The sequence below is a fragment of the Harpia harpyja genome, chromosome 1 (assembly GCF_026419915.1).
Source record: "Harpia harpyja isolate bHarHar1 chromosome 1, bHarHar1 primary haplotype, whole genome shotgun sequence".
Lineage (NCBI taxonomy): Eukaryota > Metazoa > Chordata > Aves > Accipitriformes > Accipitridae > Harpia > Harpia harpyja.
This window is the reverse complement of record NC_068940.1, coordinates 23,936,518-23,952,535: the sequence shown is the minus strand read 5'-3', so window position 1 is coordinate 23,952,535 and position 16,018 is coordinate 23,936,518. Positions and strand designations below refer to the sequence as shown.

Below are 16,018 nucleotides of genomic sequence, written 5' to 3'. Positions count from 1 at the left end.
AAATCCCATGACAGCGTTCACATGACATCACCTTCCCTCTTGCTCACGGGCCAGGCTTCCTACAATTTCCCTGTTGTTTCAAGTAGCAACTTGTCTTTGTTTTGAAGAAGTGCCTATAACTTCATCATAATTCTAGCTGCTCACGCGTACGACGAGCACAGCTGAACTCTGGCAGCGTGTTTATCACTGAACCGAGATCTTTTGAAGAGAGCACCTATACAACATTGTTTTGATCACGTTTTCAGTTCCCCTTCATCTTCAGATAGCCACAAGCATGTTTGTTTATGCACAAACATGACTGTCAGAACTTCTGTGTGTATTTTCAGATATACACATGCTTTCACGATGTTTTCTTCTCCTAGGAGCTAAATCCCCACCTCACATTCACATAAGCAAGATCCCATTTGTACGGGACAACTACAAAATCTATGCGCATAGCTAGAAGTATGCAGAGACACATGCTTCATTTTAATTCCTCCAGATCACATTAAGACCCATCTCAAACATACCCAACTTCCAGGGGTAATACACAACTTCAGCCAACTTGCAAGAAGTTTGTTTGGGTTTTTTTTTACCCCAATATACTGTACAAGTCTCTCCCTGGGATAAAATTGTATCCATTTATTTTTCATCTAAAAATAACTTATGGACACATTTACAGAAATAAAAGATGTGATTATATTCAGTGGTTCTTCTGTTGCGAAAAGAAGCTTCCAGCAGAAATTTTTCCCAGCAAGTCGATTCTCGAATATTCAAGAGCGAGCACGGGCTGGTCGTGAATCGCCACGAGCGCGCACACCTCCACAGCCGCCGCTCCCGAGGCAGCTGGGTGAGTAACGCGGACAGTGCTGCGCCACAGGTCTGGAACATCACTTGACCTGTAAAACTCAGCCACTACTTTACTTTACACAATAACATATAATGTCAGACACGGCAGCATCTTGCTCGTTTCAAGAAGAGAGCGATGCCCAATAAGTCTATTTTCTACACAATGCCTCCAACTTGAGACTTTTTTTCTCCTAAAAGCAGCTCTCATGCTACCATCTGGTGCCTGAAGGACACAGGCTGGCATGTAATTACCCCTACCCAGTCCTAATGCAATTCAATTTCTTCAGCAGAGTTAGGCACTACAAGACACACTCTCCTTTGCTCCTCACTTCACACACTGCTCTGCTTCCTTTCTGCTAAATTAAAGGAAGCATCATTGAGTCTCAGACTTCTGTGGGCCGATATGGTAGCAACATTTGTACTCTTCCAAAGCCAGTTATCTCTTAAAGACAGCTTCCTAAAAAGCCAAAAAATCTCCTACAGAACTTCAGAGTCAGTTCTGAACATCTCCACTACAAAAGTCACCAGTGGTAAATGTTCTTCCCTCAACACATGCCATGCGCTGTGTTGGTAAGGAGATGGCTTCATTAAAAAAAAAAAATTAAGTACAAATAAAAACCAAAACTCATTTTGAGCTTTCCAGGAACATGGCTGCAATAAAAAGAGCTCTACAGTCAATGCACAAATCAACGTAACATTGATCCCGAGGCGGGTTAAAAAACGGTGGTTAAGTTAGACAAGTTACTCGTTAACAAAGCCGCGTCTGTGCAGAGAGCACAGAGACCCGATTGTGGCAAAGACTCCCTGCCCTCGTCCCGCAGGGCACGGACACGGCAGCACCAGCACTCCTGGGGAAAAGGGGGACGAGGCGGGATGCCTTTACGCGGGGCTGCGACACCCGCTGCCACCCGCCTGGGAGTCACAGCGGCGACGGAGAAGGGCGATTCCGTGTGCACTCAGCAGCAAGCGTGAAGGCAGCTTTGCGGAAGCTGTGCGTGAACCACGGTCACTGCTACTTATATGTCATTTGTACCAAGATCAGCAGTACTTACCCACTGGATTTTAGTCATTTTGACCAGTTACTGTTAAGGAGAGTTTTGGGGGTTTCCCGAGTCCCAACAGGGATGGTGTTCACAGACTCATAGACTGGATTGGGTTGGAAGGGACTGTTAAAGTTCTCACCCCCCCCCCCCCCCCAGTCAGGAACATCTTTCCCCAGATGTTCATTAACCCTCCCATGGCAAGCTTGGACTGTGATGTGTAGGAAGCCAAGTGACTTGTGCCCAGCTAGAAGCCAAAACCACAAGGTATTACAGAACATGCTTAATTTTAAATACATTACAACTCTTCTCTAATTCAGGTGGAACGGTGCGTCCCACATTCACCCTGGGATTACCAACCTCGCTGAATCAAGATCTCTTTACTTATTTTAAGCAGAACAACTTCAGGAGATAAATCTCCAAGGAAAAAACTACACATCCCGGTACCATGCAAGTCAAGGCGTCACACTTTAGGAACCCAAGCCTCAACACTTTCTCCCACTGCTTGTTTTGGGTTCGTTATCTTTAGCCATGATCACATTGCTTAGCTATAGATCACCGAAACCCTAAAACCCTCCTGCGCCTTTAAACCTACCCAGCTGCACGCCCTTCCTTGGCCAACAAGTTCCCCCTCCCGCCCAGCCAGAAGCCGCTATCGCAGCCACTTGTTTGGAAAGCGCCAACGTCTGCTGATAAGAGAAGCAAAGCTCACGATCGGGAACGGTCTGCTCGCCTCTACTCCCCGCGGCTCTAAGAGAGCTTTGTAACAGCCCTCTCCGCCACCGGAGAGCTGCTCTGCAAAACGCACTTGCACGGAGCCACGGCGAGTAGGATGCTCAAAACCAAACTACTTCTGACTCAGGGTAAGCCCGAGAGCATTGCATCTTTATTATTACTTTCCAAAAGGAGCCTGAGAAGCGTAATGTGTCCACAAACGTGCTTGGCGTTAAAGGGGAAAGAGGACACAACAAGTGTCAGTGCTTGGTCAGTCAATGCCAAGGCAGAAGAAATCTAGGTCTGAAGATGAACGTCCTAGTTCTGCACCAGCGAAGTCAAGCAGAGGTTAATTATTATTTAGCTATTCACGCAAGCCCCCAGGTTCCTCACTTAATTAGGCTGAAACACAGCCAAGCGTAAAAGGCAGCTGCTTCTTTAAACAAAGACTTTAAACTGAAAATGTAATTTGTGGTATCAGCACCCTACGCAGTACAACTGAAGAAACCCAACGACCCAGACTGCACAAGGTGCCCCTCTGGAAAAGGTTAATCCCAACACCTGGAGACTAGGAAAACCTGCCTCCCCACCAAAGCCATTCCCAAACCTGGGGAAAGGGTCTGGAGGGCTCTTCCAGGGTCCCTCAGCGCATCGCTACTTCACCCTGGTCTGTGGCATCCTCCTCATCGCCACAGCAGCTGTCCTCAAGGAAGAAAACCAGCCTGCTCCTTCATGAAGTTGCAGACCATGTTTTATTTTCCAAAAGACAAGACCTACTGACCCACGAGGTACACATTAGCTACTCCCTACCCTGTTTCCATATTGCTCACACGATCTCAGATATCATTTTAGAATAAAATTCAGTGTTTTATCAAAACTGTAAGCGTACTGACAGAATAGCGACGCTGCCCTGCAGGGAACACAACTTATTAAAAGTGAAATCATTCATAAACTCATTAAAAGTGAAATTATTCAAAAACTCATGTATTTGTTTCAGACTGGGACCAAACAGCTTTTGCCTTTTATGCAAGTATACTTGAAGACCTTTCTTTGAGCGGAAAACAGCACAAGTGCGGCTATTTTTAAAGCTATCTAAAAAACGGCAGGGCATGACATACCTTACTTTTTACCACATGGTAAAGATGAAAAACTGGAACAACTTCTCTCTTTTATCCGCCTGAGAGCCTAAATGAGTAACTCTTTATTTATAGTCACTAATGGTTACCACTTCTGAATTTATTTTTGCTCCTCAACAAACCGCCTTTCCAGCAGGGACTTTAAGCTTTCAGCTATTCAGATGTTTTTGTTATTTTTGCTCAGCACGGCTTTTGAGCTGTCAACAAGCTTCCCAGGTCATTGAAAAATAAACAAACAAACAAACGGCAAATTTTTTTTTTTTTTACTGTTCCAGTTAATTCCAACTACAAAAGTCAGAAAGAGGGAGCAGACAAACCAATTGCAATTTTTTTGCTTTGAAATAATCCTAAAGCAACTCATTGTCATATGTTTCCTCCTATGCAGACAGTCCCCCAGGTGCGCCAAATCATTTACTTGAATTTAAGAAATGGAAAAAAGCACATGCAATATACAAGAACGTTAGGAAACATCAGCATTAGCAAGGAACAACAGTTTACTATAAAAAGAAGGCACAAATGTCATATTTAGATCCGCAGCGGCAAAGAGTACAAGGTATTATTTTCCCCCACCCCTCTCCTCTTCGTTGGTAATAGGGAAAGGAAGCAAGAGCACACAGCATTGCAGCTGGAGTACAATAAAATATCAGCGAGCTAAATAAATATACACACCCACAAAAGAAGCAGCAGCTCATACAGCCATAGCTTTGAGCTTATTGACATAGCCTTTTCTTTTTTAAGGCACATACAAGGAGCATCCTAGCTTCCAGGTGTTCTCAGACCCTTCCACAGGTGAAGATGTAAAAAGCAGATTTCCCAATGGTCCCAAGCACAGGCTACCTCCAGCACTCTCAGGTAAAGCTCTCGCCATCTGTCAGAGATCTCTTGAAATTTCTCCTTCTTCTAACAATTACAAAGATCTGATAAAAATCCAACTGTTTCCTGCAGAGCAAGTGGTAGTACCATGGCTGTTCTTCTGGAGAGAAAGAACAACTCACTGACTACTAGTTACTCTGGTACAGCGTCTGGAACGAAATTCAGGGAGAAGATGATCACATGACAACAAAATTAAAGTAGGCATTTCGGTGTCAATAAAAGTAAAAATGACAATTTTTACTACAATAATATTGCCACCGACGGAGCAGTACTAACAAATGCCAAAGTCTTATTTTTTAGGACATAAATTACCGCAGCTTTCTCAAGAATAACCCCAGATTTCTCCAATAAGCCTACATGAAACTATCCAGAAGCACACCATTGCTCAATACCACAAAAAAAAAAAAAAAAAAATCTAAAAAGACCATCCTGAAAAGCCAGACTTTCCAAAATGTTGGCCTTTACAATACCAGAGACCCAACCAGAAAAAAATACACTCAAAACCTACAGCCAGGAAAACTCCAGCTGGCCTCAGGACAGCAAAAGAAGATTATTCTCCAACTCCGACAGGAATTGCAAAGCCAAAAGAAAGCTTAATTCATGCATTTTAAAGCAGCGCCCAGTCCAGCAAGGAGAGAGCCCTTTGAGCAGCAGTCCTGCGAAAGCCTCCGCTCCTGCTCAGAGCCCGACACCAGCTCCTCTCCTCCGCTTCCCCCAGGAACGCCTCGGGACATCCCCGCAGCCATGTCACCCACGATCTGGCGCTGCAGGCTGCTCGAGCCCTTCTTGTCCCTTCAATTTAGCCACCGATGAACACTCACCCAACTCTTCTTTCCTAAGGAGAGACGAGACTCGTCCACACACTGATCAGGAGGCACATCCCTGTGCTCCGGGATGGCCGCAGCTGATGCTGCATACCAAAAGCTCTGCTGCTTTCCAGCAGAAAAAAAAACAAAAATCCCATGAAAACAGCAAAGCTTTTGCGGTCTCTCTGACTGCGTAAAGGGACTGTGCACTTTTCAGGTCAAATATCTGCAAGCGATATAAAGGAGTGTTTCTGTCAGCAGCGCGCAAGTTCAAGAAATCAAAATTCAGGATTACAGCTTGCATCTGCCCAACTCCAGAAGCACCTGGAATGCAGTAAATGCTGAATCCCTACCCAAAGAAAAAGGATCCCACAACTCAACGTTTTCCCTTCGCACTCAAGCATCCCAGTAAGGACTGCTAAGGAACAAGCCACCAACAAAGGACCACAGGACGCTCACAAGAAAATACACGGATTTGGGTACCACCCTCTGTCCTCCACCAGCTACTGACGGCACCTCCACCTTAATGGCACGGTACAAAGGCATCCTACCGACAAAGGTGTAAATATACAGTAAGTGTTTAAACACAAGTATTTCATTACATTGCAATTATGTTTATTCATGGGCTTCTGTACAAAACCCCAGGGAGTTTACTACTGCACCAGGGCTGTAGCCATGTAAAGTACTGAATCACCAAAGCAAAATGATGGCAGAAACGGCGCAAAAGAAACAGAAATTAGGAATAGAGACTCGCAAAACTAACACAAAACAGAGAATCGCCCTTTTGCTGCAAGCGCTGTGCAACTTTATGGCAAAATCCCATCCGCCATCTGTTAAAACTTCTCAGATTTAGCGCGCAAAATGTTAGAAATGTAATTGCAAGGGGGAAGAAAGGGGGCTGCTGCGTGAATTATATTTTCTAGCGCGGATCGGCTGCATTTGTTTATTCCTGAAAATAGCTTATCAAGTATCACACAGCAGAATCTGATTCTGGGATTTTCAACAACAAAGAGCTTGCTTCATCGGATGCTCCTCCTGGTACACGGTCTGAAAAGCAGCAGGAAATGCCACCCTTCAAAGCCCTGCTGTAAACGACGCTCTCATTTTCTTCTAGGGAATATAATTGCACACACCAAACCAACCTATCCATCGCACCCATCACCAGAGAACTGTAATGAGGAGATAAACCCTAATCCCAAAACCACAGTCTATATTTAATAAGGGGAAGAGATCCGAGAAGACGACCAACAAAGCAAGAAGCCTGACCTACAGAATCAGTGTCTGCTCCTCGTCCCGACATGAACTCCGGCATCCTGCCAACTTGGCTCCTTTCTGAAGCAAATAAAAATATACCCTAACCAAGATACACAGTTGGTTTTTGACCCACTAAAATGGTCAAATAGAAATGATCTCCACTGCTTCTGTAAACCAGACGGGTACATTAAACAAAGGGATTTGACTTTTCCTCAAGATAAACAACTCCATAAGAAAAACAATCCCATTCTCTTAACACATATATTTAACTTCATTTGAGTAAACATTTTAATGGCACGCTAAACAACAGCAACTAAAATAGGACCAAATAATCCATTTCTGATAAGGCTATAAACATCAATACTTTTTCAAAACAAGGAATAAACTTCTCTTATCACCAGTCCCCAAAACCAGGGCCAGTTTGGCTGAACGCAAAGGGGAAGCTTGAGAATCTTTCCAGAGAAATCCTGCATTTCTGTTAGCAAGGTCGGGAAGGAGGATAACAGACGCATGCAGCGCACAACATCAAAACTATGCAAGGCTTTGCCAGCAGCACCACTTTCGCAGTCCAACATCACTTCAAGAACTACAGAGAAGTTTTCTCCAGATGCTGGAAAGTTCATCAAAACAAGTTTTCTAAAGCCTTTTGAAGGTTCGTAAGAGAAAGAGGGCCAAATGGTTTGGGGTGTTAACTTTGATGACAACTTTCAGAAATACTCTGCTTTGCAATTCCAGCTGGAATTATTGGCAGCTAGCGCTCATCAAGCATTTGAGCCTCAGGTCTCTACCCGAGGTTATGCTACAGGCACCAAAATCAATCCTGACTTTGAGACCGTGATGGCAGGCTTGGGCAGCAGGGTGCCATTCTGCCAACATTACCATGAAAAGAAGTTAACATAAAAAACAACCCAAAAACCCCTCAGTACTTTTTAACGACTAGCCCAGTATAGAGGCAGACGTGCCACGATAAAAAGCTGTTGGGTTAACTTGCTCAGGATGGGAATGTAGTTTTGCCCCCAGGGGAAAAAGCAACAACTAAACATTTTCCCCTGCTAAGCTGTCCTTACGGCATCTGCGGTAAGGGCATTCTCCAAAACAAAACAGAGACTCGTATTAACACACTCTTGTATCACTGACCTATAATAAAGGATTATGAATAGTTTCCCACGAATATATAGGAAAAGGCAACACCAACACATCAAAGTGCACTTAGCCTTTTATTTCCCGAGTCCTCCAACCCTGTGCATGCCATCAGCCAGGATCACGTGTGAAGGCACAGCCTGGCTCCTGCAGTCTGCCACTGAGCTCCCCTCTATTCCTTCCTCTTTCCCTCATTTGGAACAAAACAAAACCAAAACCCACATAATTTCACAGAAAGATTTAACCCATCTAACAGACGGGTTAAAGAGAATATTGATTTCTTCACTATTCTCCTTTGCTTAACATTCACTCAAAAATCTCAAGCGAGGCTCGCCAGAAGATGAAGATTACATACGTCCAAAGAAAAGAAAGCCTGATACCATAAACCAGGCAAAATGCCCCACCAAAGCAATTTAAGTATTTGCTAAAATGTATTGACATACAAATACGGGAACCCTATTCAACTCTGAAGTCTGGCAGGCCGCTGGACGGTACAGGAGATTGATAAAGTCTGTCCTCCAGGATGTTTTCCTTCAGCATGCCATTAATCCTAGAAGGACTAAAAGGTATTCACCAACCTCCACATTTAGGCTCTGCTCCAACGTGCTTATATTTACCCACTGGGGGCAGGGCCACTGACACACATAAGAAACCCAGCTTAAGATGTATTAGATCTGAATTTTCAGTGCAAGTTCAGAAAACCATCCAAGTGACCAGTACCTTTTTCTTTTGAAGGCTTCCTTCCATACACAAGGGCAAACTGCAAAGTTTCCCTCAAAGCCTTAACAGAGCTGGAGTGCTCTTTGGGTTTTTTTCCGGTTACTGACTGCGACTGCTCCTTCTTAGTGAAAAATAACTAAGCACAATTGCTCACTAGGAAAAATTACAAGTTCTCATATAGAAACTGTGTGTTAAACCCCTCTACAGAGGTGTTTACACAAAACAGAAATGTTAACTTTGGTCAGTAAAACCAAACACACCCCAATTTCTGCCATGCTTCAAATCTGAACCAAAACTGGGTCTGTTCCTAGTAAGCTATTCAACAAGGAAAAACATACATTATCAAGTTTCTCCAATGTCACTCATGTTTGAGAATTCAATTAAAAAAAAAAAAAAAAAAAAACCACCAACCCTCTAAACTTCCTACCAAGTAAGAAAGCTTTTACAGACCAGACTGAAAAAGCAGTCACTTGGCTGCAAAGGAAAACAGCACCTAAATAGAGAGCAAGTATTTACAATTATCAGTAAAACAAGCACAGGTGTGGCATGTTTACAGCTGAAACAACTCAGCAGCCTTCCCCAGTCAGTCACTGGTTTGCAGTGGGAAAGTGCTTGGCCAGTCTCAATGTCCATGGAACGACACCCCCAGACCTGGCTCTACACCGGCTGTCCAGCTGAGGACATCAAAAATGAGCAGAAACCGTATCTGGACCTACCCGAGATGACATTCTTGATCACTGACTCTGCAGAAATGAGTCTAGGAGTAGACAGTACGTTCTCCCCCAACATCCTCCTACTTCTTACAGGTACTTTTAGAAATAGTAGTAATCTTTCCTCATTCCTTCTGTCCTAACGAACCTTTCCCACTATACTTTTCCAATATAAAGCTCATATTTTCCACGTAATAAAGTGGTAATTTCTTCTTCAGCATGGATATAGTTTACTTCACAAGGCAGATCTGGAGGATAGTTAATATCAGTTCCCATTCTGCATCCAAACTTTGGAAAGTCCTGTCTCTTTTGGAGTGGAGTGTTTGAGCTACTTAATGGACTTCCAACCAAAAGGATAATCCACTTAACCATTCTTAACCAGCGGGTTGTCCAAAACAAAGTTGCATTACAGTAAATATGACCAATGGGTAATGCTCAAATTTCAGACATACACAGGACATCTCAGAAAATCCTAAATAATTAAAAAAAAAGAAAGCACCACCATGCAGAATTTGAACCAAGGATACCCAAAAACCAGTAACTCACCCTGAACTGTTGCCCCACCACTAAGGCATCCTCCTTCATGTCTCACTAATGGTTTAAAATGTCATGTAATGATAAATAACAGGAAGATCAAGAGAAATGAGAACGCCTAAGCCATGACCCTCTCACACAAGCCTGAAGTCATAATCAGTCTAGCAAGTTTTGAGGTCACATCCCAAAATTGTAAAGTAGCCACAACTAGTGACTTAATGCTGGTAATTCTCCCCCCCCTCAGCAAAAATCTTAATTTAGAGTGGCTTTTTACCTCCTGCCCTTCTACCGGGCTCCACCCAAAACTATGTTCTTGGCTCTGACCACAGCTGGGGACTGTGATTCACTAAGGAAAAATACCAGCCCTGCGGCCGAAAACGTTGGTGAGATCAAACTACCCACACTTCCCTCCAGAACTGCCACGGGCACGCAGTCACCGTGCCGGGCGTGCAAGGGATGGGGCTGCTGCTCTTGCCCCTCGCAGCAGACTGCAGCATCTTCCACTGGGGCTGCATCCACCCCAGAGACACAAAAAGCCACTTCTCTTGCTAGAATCTGGGGGTTTTTTTGAAGTTTACCATCAATATTCGCTCCCCATACTAAATGGGGAAAAAAAAGAAAAAAAAAGAAAAAAAGAGAAAAGAAAAAAAAGCAGGCATGTTATTCACTTGCTAGGGGTTAGGTCTGGATTTGTTCTGTGCGAACACAGTGACACTATATAAATACACACATGTACTCCCACACACAGAGGCAAGGACCCACCAATTTTCCTTCAGCTATCTTCTAAAGCCAAAAAACAGATTCATGAGACTGCATTGGTCTTACCAAGCTGAAACCCAAGATTCAGCTAAAATCACCATAGCAGAAGCACAACGTGGTACAACCGAGCCAATCGACAGCATAATTATGGTTATACTCTCCATATGACACAGAAAGCTCAAGCTCCCCTTCCTTTCTGCTTCCCTCTCCTGCCTCCACGGAAAAAATTGTGGAGCGTTTCTGAGAAAAGCCCGTGCCACTCGTCTTCAAAAATAAGTTGGGACTGGCCATGCTTTCAAACACAATTCCCTTTTAGCAGGCAGCAGGCTCCAAAACCAAAAAAGAGCCAAAGAGGTTCAAAACCTTCAGTATCGCCCATACAGAGTGTTCATCAAATAACAATACTTTTAAAGAAGGAAATCTGGTTAGAGCAAAATAGCTTACACACAAAGTGCTGACACAAACATACAATTAGGGAAAAGACCAAAAAAAAAAAAAAGTAACATTTCAGCGAGGGTGTCACCAGAAGGTAAAAAAAAGCCAAGACTCAGAAGCAGCCAAGACTTCTGTAACGGTGGGGGTTTCACAGCTCTCCTTTGGTTGGAGTCTGACTGAACATACCTAAAAAACCACGAGCAGACCCTGCACAATGTAGAGCCTCTATTGCCAATTTCAATAGTTATGTGTTTTGCAGCTTTAAGAGAATTCTTGTGTCATTTTACAATATTCGTGGTGCCAGCAGGGCTGCTAGGCTCCAGCCCAGCGACGACAACTATGCTTCAGTTGCACAAATCTATCTTATGAAAGGCACATGTGAAGTACGTGTAGCAGGCAGTCACGATGACGTGCTACCGATGAGCTGAACGTGATTTCCCAACTTACAGAAATAAACCTGCAAAAACTTTCTTTTCTTTCCGACTCAGTAAGGTAGTCCTGAGCCCCCTTGAAATGTTTTCTGCTCAAAACAGGATGCTCTCTAATTAACCTAAAAATAACTGTTGACAAAACAACCACCAGCTTTTAAAAAACCTAATTACGAGAAGGAGTCACAGCTCAGAAACTTTGGAAAACGCAGCCAATGTCAACAGCGGAAAGAGGCACTGCTCCTGCTCGGCACGGCTTTGGCACTCCGAAGCCCTCCAGAAACGTAACCTTCACAGCATCGCTCATGGGATGATGGTTTTGCCCCACCAGTCTGAAACGCAACTTTGCTGGTGTAAGTGTACACCAATATCACAAGCTGGAACATCAGACCCATGCTTGTGCTATCAGTAAAACACTTCTAAATGAAAACTAGGAGACTTCCGAGATTGTCCTAAATGCATACGCTATGCTGCGCAGCCCAGCCAGAACCCACGTGTATCAATGCAGAAATTTATCAGCGTCACCAGATTTTCACTTCAACAGCTGAAACTTGGCAGTGCCAAGGTCACTTGGTGGCAGAGGAGATGGTGAACATCTCCAAGGTCTCCATGAAGGACTCCGCGCTGGGAGGCAGCGATCTTCCAAACGCTGCAACACGGGAGCACCAAGGAAAAGTTTGCCGCAAGCTGCATATCCGAAATAAGAGCTTCCAGGCCAGCAGATACCTCCTCCGACAGCTCTCCCTGAAGCTAAGTTCAAAGCCTCAGAATTAATTTTTGCCCCATATCCTTCCCACAGAGGGAGGTTCAATGCTTGCTCCTTCAGGACACGTGCTGGGAGCCCTGCCCGTAAAACAGGGTACACAAGCAAATATGTGCAACTGTGGAAAGCAGAAATGAAGGAAACCGTTCTGAACTGGAGGTGCCAGCGGTACTGCTAAAAATAAAAGTATGCTGGGCACAGAGTATCTGCTGCGCCTCAAAAGAGGCTACCTGGCAGTTCCCAATAAACCTCTGTGCAGCATTAGGGAAACACCAGCAGGACCTCTATGATGAGGATGCTTTCATAACGCTCTCCTTCAACATCATCTACATGCTAGACAGAAGGCAGGAGATACGAGTCGTCCTCCCCCCTTCTCTTCCAATTGTGGAAATTTGCGGGGGGGGGTTGGAATCCTTTGTCTTTTAAGCTTGGCAGCAGCTAAACGCAATCAATCGCTGCAGCCACCGCTGCGCACGCTGTGCTGCAAGCTGCCCAGGAGCTGCGCACCCGCTCGGAGGGCAGGTTTGGAGAAGGTGACCTCCAGAAGTCCCTCCCAACCTCAACCACCCTCTGACCTCAGCTGGGCCAGCAACTGCCACACTCCTCCTGCGACAAGGACAGCGGCCGTGTCTGCAACACACTGCAAATATTGGGCAAAGTGACTCCCCGCGTAAGAGAGGGAAGACGAACTCGACTTCTGCACCCGCTTCCCCTGCTGCCCTGGTGAGCGCTGCTTGGGAACTGCAGATGCCGAAGAGGCAGTTTGAGCTTCCCTCTCCTGCCTTTTTTGTGCAAAATGTCCTTGTGTTCCTTCTCACCTTGAAGCTGCTCTCCTCCTTCCCTCGCGGCACACATCCCCTTTTAGCAGGGATGCGTTCTCACTGGAAAAAAAGAAGTCTGACCTCAGCTACCACAGGAGACTGCTCCCTCGTGAGCACCCTAGCTGTTGGTAAAACATATGGGAACGATTTTTTCAGGCTGTTTTGAGCAACACAGCCAAATGGCTCTACTGCACACATCCATACTTTTAATTCTGACTATGGATCTCCGGGATTTCTATAGGTTTTCACACTTTATATATGAAAATACGACTAGGTAAATACAATGAAAAAGTTACGATTCCACCATCCACCTTCCTTCAAACACCAAAAGATAGCACAGATCAATCAACAGCCTGAAGTAGTTTTAAAAGTCTCAGAAAATACTTCTCCTGTGTATTTAGAATGCAACTTTGTAATTACTTTAATATCTTCCAGGAATAAAAGCATTTTGGGGAGTAAGTTCCTGGGCTGACTCTTCTAGCCTAATTCTTTACTCAGAGCCATTTTTTTTTTAATTGGCTGAGCTAGAAAACTGGGTTAGGGATGGAGATCAAGGCTCTTCTGGAGACAGATACAACCGCTTGTCATCCTGGAAGAATAAAAGCCATATAAGCGATAGCAAAGGAAGGAAACCGGGTGGCAAGACTGAGAAGTCAAAAAGCTGTTAAGCCTCCGACGACAGCAGCGTCGGCCGATCGGCGGGAGCTTGGCGTTATCCCACACCTCGCTGAACGCGGCAAGTCCCAACAGGAGTGCCTTCTCTGCGACGCGTGTATTCCTGCACTCCAGCAGTATCTTACCCAATGGCCTCGTATTGTTCCAGCGAGCATCATCCTATACTGAGAGCAGGTTACGATCAGCACCTAGCTATGGAAAAATATGGGAGAAATGGTAACGCAGGGGCTTTTTTCCTGTAACACCTCTTAGTTGTACAGTATTTTTCTACAACAGCCAGACTTGAAGATACTCCAGCTTCCAGCGCAGTGAAGTGGGGCTCCTTGGTAACGCTAAGGACCCCTACGAAGGGCCAGGATATACCCTTCTCACCTCCTACTAGCTTTTCTCCCAAAACATAATTATATCAGCGGACTCACGTCACTGCCGAACAGGAGCAGAGAAGACCAGGCCTGCTACCTGTGCCTGGCATCCAGTTTCCTCCTTCTCCGCACTACAACTTATTTTAAGGAGAACAATAATTCTCCCAAATAAGTCAGCAAATATTTTTGTAAAGAGCAGCTGCAGGATGTCTGCCTCGCACAAATTAAATTACCCAGCTAGTGGCTCGATCCAGTGCCTTGAACAGACGTTTTTCTGTGGTAGCTGGGTCAGGCCCAGTGCATTTCTGCTATTGTGCCTTCCGCTCCCTATATGCGATTTACATACGCTCCGGTGTGAGGAAAGGAAAATGTTTATACTTATGGGTGGGACTTTGGATGCAGATTAAAGTCAAGGTGCTATACTTACTGATCTTTTAAAGTAATATCAACATGTTGAAAGGGAGCAAGAGTTCTTAAGAAAGATCAAAGTCCGCATGCAGCAACCACAAATTAGCATAAATACATGCTGAAATACTAACACAGACTGGCAAAATTTACTTGCTTTTTCCCCTGGGCAAGTAATTTTGGCTAATAGGGGAGTCAAAACCATTAACTCTCTTCTTCACCTTTATGTAGGGCACGCTACTGTACTTTGTGTCAGAGCGAATGACTCTTCAGATTCATTTTGCAAGGCTAGGCTAATACTACCGTGTGGCTCACAGCTTGCAAGCTTTTGAAAGGCAAGGGCTACATCCTCTACAGGGAAGAAAAAAAAAAAAAGCAGCGCAATATTACTACTTAACTCAGACGTTTTGAAAGTTAATCCCACGTTTCTTCCTTCTTATTGTGCTTGACAGAACTTTTGTCATCTGACAAATGAAAAGCTAACAAGTAGTAAGGTGTATGACCTTCTTTTATTTGAGTAATTACTATTCTGGTAGACAGATCACCTATTTTTCTTGTGGGAGCACCAGCGGCAGCACCGAGGAGGACACGAGGGAAGTTATTTCATGAGGGCAAAGGACGGCTTTGCAGCTTAATCACAGTCCTGTAAAACAGATGCCTGGCCTGTATTTACAACCCTGAGAGCGCAACCGCTTCGGCAAGGGGTGCGATTAAAGCAATCGCGCAGCCAGTCACCAGAAGTCACGACGCAGACACGAGCTTTGCCAGCGATCTACGAGCACAACACGCGCACGCAAGTCGCTGCACTAATACCGGACAGCTTGTGTTCGTAAGGCTGCGTCGACGCTAGGCGGGCCGTGCTGATTTGGTGAAATATCGTTGTATAAAACTCAGCTAGTTTTAGACCAGAAGCGCACCCGAGTTTTGATTTTTAGGGTTTCTCCTGAGCGAGCAGCGACGTGTCTTTGCTTTGGTTTCCTCACCGGACACGACGCAGTTGCCGAGACCCCCAAGAGAACGGCGAAGCTCAGACCGCTTTCGAGACTTAAGCCCTGTTACTTCGCGTTTTGTGTCGGAACATCTCGCCTCTGCTTAACAGCATGCGCTTCGCAAACAGACCTTAAAAAAAGGCAGCCCGGCAACAGCCCCGCTGCCCAAACCCCCCTCAATCGAAGCCTCCCGTGTCCACGCGAGGCAGAAAAAGCCCACTCCCCGGCTTCCCTGCAGGGAAACCCTCAGGCTGGGGACCCCCCCCCCGAGTGTCAGAGGCAGGAGGGAAGCCCGGGGACCCCCACCGGAGCCCACGGCAGCCAGCTCCCCGCGGGGGAACCCAGTCACCGGGGGTCCCCCCCTGCCCCGCTCGCCCTAACGAGCCCCAATTAGCGCCGAACGCCTGCCCGCCGCTTCCCGAACGCCGAACGCTCGCAGCCCGAAGCCGCTGATAAATCGGGGAGGGGGGGGGGGGACGACACGACACGGGGACGTTCTCCCCACACCCGCTCCCAAAGTCCCGACCTTCCCCCCCCACCCAACCCTCCGAGGGGCTGCTCCGGCAACCCCCGCTGCAAAGCCGAGGTGCTGGGGGACTTCTCCGGAGCCCCTTTTGCCTCACAAA

The 16,018-nt window shown here is 45.6% G+C and overlaps 1 protein-coding gene across 1 annotated transcript in view; it reads right to left on the bottom strand.

Annotated features, from left to right (window-relative positions):
* The window catches only part of MYO10 (myosin X), a 169,469-nt gene that overhangs the window by 153,258 nt on the left and 193 nt on the right, over window positions 1-16,018 (bottom strand). The gene's annotated exons all lie outside the window — the stretch shown is intronic.